This window comes from Patella vulgata, chromosome 2, assembly GCF_932274485.2.
Source record: "Patella vulgata chromosome 2, xgPatVulg1.2, whole genome shotgun sequence".
NCBI lineage: Eukaryota > Metazoa > Mollusca > Gastropoda > Patellidae > Patella > Patella vulgata.
In genome coordinates this window covers 22,777,955-22,784,723 of record NC_065880.2, presented here as the reverse complement: position 1 = coordinate 22,784,723, position 6,769 = coordinate 22,777,955, and the positions used below count along the sequence as shown (strand labels likewise).

Here is a 6,769-nt window from a genome sequence, read left to right as displayed (position 1 = left end):
ATTGGTCTTTAATGACATAGGTTTGACATAATTTAAAGCGAGAATTTCAAATTTTCTAAGAAAGTCAAAACATAATTATTTCTATGTCTTTTGCTCAATAGGTTGTCAACTCACAATTATACGATCATGGGTTATCTTTCTCACACTTAAAACTCATTTACACAGGAAATAATAACACAATTACCTCCCAATTACCTCCCTTGTTTTCTATTCTCCACCATGGAGTAGCTTTTTTCAAACGTTTGAATTTGAAGAGGAAAATGATATTTTTGCCAATTTCTCAGCTGACAATAGTGAATTATAGGAGTATTCTTTAACAAGGTAGGACTGTTTATGGTTACCATCTATTTTCAGGCTTTATTTTAATAAATTTTAAAAATATAACTTAAAAATTTGAAATTTCCGCTTTAAAGGTTTCACAAGATACTTTATTAACAGTGAAATTCACAAATTAAATAGTTTATCCCTTAGGTTTATTATTTTAAATAATTATGTAAGTGGGTATTGTTTTATTTGAAATATGTTTCTATGTGACAAAGAAGTTTTGACATTTGTTCTAAAAGCTCACAAATCTATTTCATCTTTAGATTTATATTTTCAGAATACATGTCTGTGAATTAAATAGGAAGTGCACATTTATTTGGGAACTACTATTTTAATCGAACTGCTTGATCCTCGATGCCTCATGTGGTGCGCCTTATATGCTGTGTTCCATTGAATGATAAACATTCTTGTTGGACGGCAAATAAATAGGATTCATCGTTAACTCAACACAAACTAGGTCATTTTTGAACAAATATATGGTGTATATTTACAATCGTATTTCAGTATTTCCCTTGGTTCTTGGGCATTCGGAGACCACCGAGAAAGCCCGCGATGTCAGGCAGGTGAACAAGCATAGGGTCAATGAAATATAGATTTAATGATTTTAAGCCCATAGGTTACATGACTGGAACACTTAACCCCATTTTGCATTTTAGAAAAGAGAGATAGATAGATTATATGGTTGAGTACGATGACTTGACTCGCAATTAGTGGCATTTAATAATGTGTGTTGTAAGTTTTGTACAGGACATACAAACAGCCTAACTATTCTCCAGTTTCCTAAACAATTTAAGTACATGTTATGACCCCCACTGTCAACGATACTTCTATGATATATAAGAATAGGAAATAACAGCCAAACTATGAGTTAATTGATAAGATCTCTAATATAGCAACTAAAAGCATAGCTACCATGAATAGTTTAGTGCTGATATCTCTCCTCTCATTAGAAATAATGTGGCATATCGGACACATCCCATCGCATGATGCCAGTATTCCCCGACACATGTTATTTTATAAAAGGAGCCACGGTGTCTCAGTGAGTAACGTTGGTTCGCTAACCTGGAGGTCCCGTGTTCGATCCCTGCGTTGGCCTAGAAAGTCCATCCAGATTTTAAGGCGTGATTTCCCCGTGTCAGTGGTGCAGGACGGAGGACCTGACAAGGAGAGTCGTTAAGTCGTTTGGATGGGACGGAAAACCGAGGTCCCGTGTACACATTGACGTGCACGTAAAAGATCCATGGCAGTTGGAATTCAATATACGAATAGACCGTAGCTCCGCTGTCCGAGCAAAATTTCTCTGATAGCACACTGTATGGTGTATGCCCGTCTTCATTAGCCCAGTCGGGGCAGAAGAGTGGGACGTTAAACCCCATTTCATTTCATTTAATAAAATGACTATAAAACTGTATCCATTTAATCCCAAAAATAATATTACACATCATATATGGGGTAATCTACTGGTAGTAAATCACTGAAACCATCTATTTTTCCACTTGTATAACCACGGATCAACTTGTAATTGTTTGGATTTAGGATTTAAACAAATATGACCACACTGATCATTATAGCAACACTTTCTTATTCCAAAACAATCGTCATCCTTCGTGCACTGTTCTTTTTCACTACACTCTATATACCGAATGGTCTTCTCTGGTGGGCAGAATCCTTGTCGTTCTGTTTGTTTCAATCTAGGGGAAAGCATTGCTTTGGACGCATCCTGAGCTGTCATACAAACATGCCCACAGCCGTTGCTACAACAACGTTCATTGGGCTGACAATCCGATTCAAATATACAAACATCTATACAAGAACCGAAAGGGTTTAAAGGAGGCATTGGACAGGTGAATATAGGTTTCGGTGCTTCAGCAGTCAAACACATTCGACCGCAACCTGTACCACAACACTTGAGTCCATCCAGACATTCATTGTCACTCTTGCATTGTTCAACACATATTCCCATGGCATATGGTGGAGGTATAAGAGGACACACACCGTCATAAGCTAAAACGTCACTAGATGGTTTTTCGAGATAATCTGCAAAAGAAGAGTGCAAAAGATTTTTTAAGTTGGATAATGATCGATTCTATAAAATTAGTTCCAGACTGTTAATTTATTTATATATGTTCTTAAATGATATCTACATGACAGAGGCAAGCGAATTATTGAAATCAGATTGTAATATATTATGTTAGTGACGAAATAACATAGTCTGTGCTGGGTGGACGTTAAACCCCATTCCCCTATCTCTCAAATACCAGTTTACCTTTAAGCGTGGCATGGTATAAACCTGACACTTTAATCATTAAAATTAATGCTAAAGATTTCATTCTAGTCACGACATTTCATTTCTTAAATTCGTTTAAAATATAATACGGTAATAAGTAAACCCCGTTTCCCGCTCACTGGTTCTAGTTTTAATGAGATATATATTTATGAATCAGCAAACAGCATGAAATCCGAAAGAAACTAGTTATATATTAACAATATATCCATTTTACATACTTAATCAAACCACATTTATACTAAACACATGAAAAAATGTGTGGTTTACGGTTTTCTGTTAAGAGTAAAAATATATTTTGTTTTTTATTCAGTGCAGATGTACGTGTTTGTTTTAAAAGTGCAGTTTAGCTTCAGATATCTTAGCCAAAGCTGTACTATTCTATGTTTCTATCTGAATATTAACATCTTAATAGTTTCATTATTGCAACTACAGGATAGTGGATGGGAAAAACCGAGGTCTTGTGTACACATTGGCGTGCGCGTAAAAGACCCTTGACAGTTGGGATTTAATATAAAAGTCAGGGCAAAATTTCACTCATAGCACACTGTATGGCGTTTGTCCATCTTCGTTAGATCATTCGGCGCAGAACAGTAGGACGTTAAACCCCATTTCATACCATTACAGTAACTTTAAAGGGCGTATGCCTCTATTCTTTGGGAACCTTAAAACGGACGAAAATGGGTCTAAAACCACATATTGTGCATGTATATGTGAATGTATATAAAGTGATTTATATTCAATTCAAAATAATTGATTTTAATTTCTAATCAAATATGTTCCATGAAATACGTGAACAGTCCAAAATGAACGGCAATCGTTTGCGCCTGTCTAGTACATTCTACACGGTTTTTTTTTTTTGGGGGGGGGGGGGTTGTAAAAAATTATTATTTTGTCGTTTGTGACTCAGACATTACTAATTACTTTCGCATTGTCTTATAAGATGTTTTTCTTTGTTCATTACAAATGGCACCCGAAATTATAATCTACATGACTCATTGGGTTTCTATATTTTAACAACGAGATAAAACATCAACATCGACGAAAAATGAACCAATATTGAATTCTAATTCGGGTTTTTCATTTTGAATATTACAGGAAATATTGAGTTACAGGTTTATCCCCCTGACCTTATTTTGATAATCAACAGCTTACATTCATTCCACTACAGTAAACCTATCTTACGCGTTTCATTCATTCTACTACAGTAAACTTATCTTGAATATCAAGTTTGATAACTCATTATTTTCTCTACACAGTAAACCTCTCTAGCAATATTTGTCGAATTTATAAACAAATTAAACTGCATTAGAATCTTTAAAAATGAAGATCAAATTTTAAATGCTTGGTTGGGATTCTGCTTACCATCTTCTGCGTGATTACTCCAGCAACAAACAGCGAATTTGTCTGTTGGATCTATAATGCATCTGCTAGACCTGGGGCAAACACGTCCACTAGGATCTCGTCCACAATGAATTGGTCTACCATTCACCTGTAATATAGGTCTACCAAATGGACATGGTTCAAACACTGACGTTTTATCTGTGAAATAGAATTCAATAAATTTATAAAAATCATTTCACCCATCTACACTTTCATGTTAATTAAAACTTTAAATTTATCACAGTACAATAAAATGTGGAATTACTTAAAATCAACAAATCTTATATTCATAATAACACAACTTTATGGATTAACTACATCTTAGATAATTACATACAAATCTTATGTTGAAACCCGAGGTCCCGAAAAAAAACCACGAGGTTGGACATGCGACGCTACTCCTTGTCACGTACAACCGGGGAATCGAAACCACCCCAGTAGACTCAATGACAGACCTTATGATACAGCGCACACGTGCTAACCCGTCATATTGAAATAAAAGAGATGCTCGTGTTATCTTGGTGGGGGGGCGGGGAGAAGGCAAATTTAGTTTTATTTAATAACAATTTGAATGTATTCGACTGCGACAATTAATACGACTTTCGTTTAATCATATTTATACAACTGGTTTCATTCGTGGCATTTGACAATCAGCAAATAGATGCGAATGTAGGCTGCTTTGGGAACTTGTATATATAGATAGTCTTGTTAAATAATTATACTGGGAACTCAATTATAGATAGGTCTATTCTCAACGCTAGGCATTTCTATAAAAATATAATACAAATTAAATACACGTTTGACATAAAATGGCACTTACTCATACACCTTGCAAAGAGTGGACAGGGGAGCCTACCACATGTCCCTTCTACAGCATGACATATTAACCCAGGTGCACATTTAGCTACCTAAAAGAAAATAAAAAGAAATAGAATTTTATATGCTTTACTTTGTTTGAGGGTTACTACGTAACATAGCCATAAAACTAAAACAAATATATTTAGGCAAACTCACAGTTCGCGTTTTTCAGTGTTGATATTTGCCACATGATTTGACTTTCACAAATGTCTATAAACAGAAAAAAAACTTTCAGCAGGAAAAAAATCACGAAGTGGAAACCATGATGGTAGTATAAACTTAAAAGCCTATTCATCGCTCTAGCTGCACTGATTTCTTGTGGTACGTGTATAGAGAAAATGTCCCAGATTAAGAAGAATATAGATTGAGGAATTGCGGAAATATTTTGTACAACTGCCATTTCAACTGTCAATTTGAATAAAAATTGATAATTATGCAATAATCCAAATATCTCGGTTTAATGCTAATTTGTTGTTATACTTCAATATAAAAGTTATAATTTAAACTCAGTATTGTTCAATATTTTTAAAATGCTCACAATACTAATGTTTGAAACCAACTCACCGTACAAGGATAAACGTCAGAATTGACAACAGATAACAATGGCAGCTAAAATAAACACGAAAATGATTAAATATCGATTGTAAGAAAAACAAATATAGAATGGTGTGAATGTCGTTTGGTTTTCTCACATTTTGTGTTTCAGATTTCTTCAGTATTCAAATAAAATAACACAATATTCACAAAACACATTAAACATCGAAACCTAAATACAGCGCCACACATTACCTTTGAAATAGTGCAACGATTGAATTTGACCACATACTTTTAATATTAAGTGAACCGCGGAACTTGACCCCATGCTTTTAATATTAAGTGTACCGAGGAACTAGCCTTATCATTAAATTTCAAAACACATCGATCAAAGAGAAATATAAGAACCAATTAAACTTAAAATTCTGTAGTGACCAGCTTCGATACAATAGTATGTAAATCCAGATTTATCAAATGATAATTTTAGCATATAGGGACGGCAATGTGCACAGTAAAATTGCCTCTTTTAACAAAATACAATTTCAAAACGACATGACTAGAACTATTATTTTAATATGACAATGCGAGGTCTTCAGAAGTATTATTAATAAAATTATCACTTTTTCTAATTAAGAAACTTGATAAATATCAGAACTACTTACTGTATATACCAACAAATGGAGCATTTTGGATTTGGTGTCTTAATATCCGTTTTATGCCATATGTATAGATTCCCACCACATATCACTAGCATGTATGATTATTATAGGTTATACTGGCATACCGTTGTAATAGACTTGATTCAAGTAGAACACCTGGTCGTCTCCCCCAATCGACCGCTTCATTTTACTAATTAGGATAAAGGAATAGTGTTCGAATCCACTTCATTGTCACGAACAGTATGTAAAAGGAAATAAGTCCACCGTACCTTACGTGATAAACACAACGCGTATTGTACTTTCCCACTTTTGACTTAACTTTTAAAGCAGAGGAAAGTACATGCTTTTAAAATAACTTGTTTAACGTTGACATTAAGTTTTGGGGCTTTATACACTTTGAACAAATTCCAAGAAATCCAGCTGAATGTTGTAAACAATTTTTAAAACTTTATAAACAATAAACAAAAACGAATGAAAGAAATAACATAGGGCCAGTGTTTTTGTTTTAATTGTGTATTTATGTATTAGTAAAACGGTGTTTCTCATATTGAGAAAATAATCGACGATCATGTCAAAGACGTCAGCTTTGAAGAAGGCCACCATGTTTGGGTTAGAGTTACGGGTAAATATTCTTCTACAGTGGAAATAATAGACGTAAACAGCGAAAAACACGTAACCCCAAATTCCCGGAAGGTTTTCCAAACAACCGGTGGCCATGTTTAGTTTT

At 34.3% G+C, this 6,769-nt stretch overlaps 1 long non-coding RNA gene across 1 annotated transcript; it reads right to left on the bottom strand.

Moving 5' to 3' along the window:
- Positions 1 to 2,037: 2,037 nt before the first annotated feature.
- On the bottom strand, positions 2,038 to 6,396 carry LOC126810999 (uncharacterized). Its single transcript, XR_007675348.2, has 5 exons — positions 6,046 to 6,396; positions 5,414 to 5,458; positions 4,812 to 4,899; positions 3,974 to 4,150; positions 2,038 to 2,361 (listed from the first exon to the last, which is right to left on the bottom strand). It is a non-coding gene; the product is annotated as an uncharacterized LOC126810999 (long non-coding RNA).
- Positions 6,397 to 6,769: the final 373 nt, after the last annotated feature.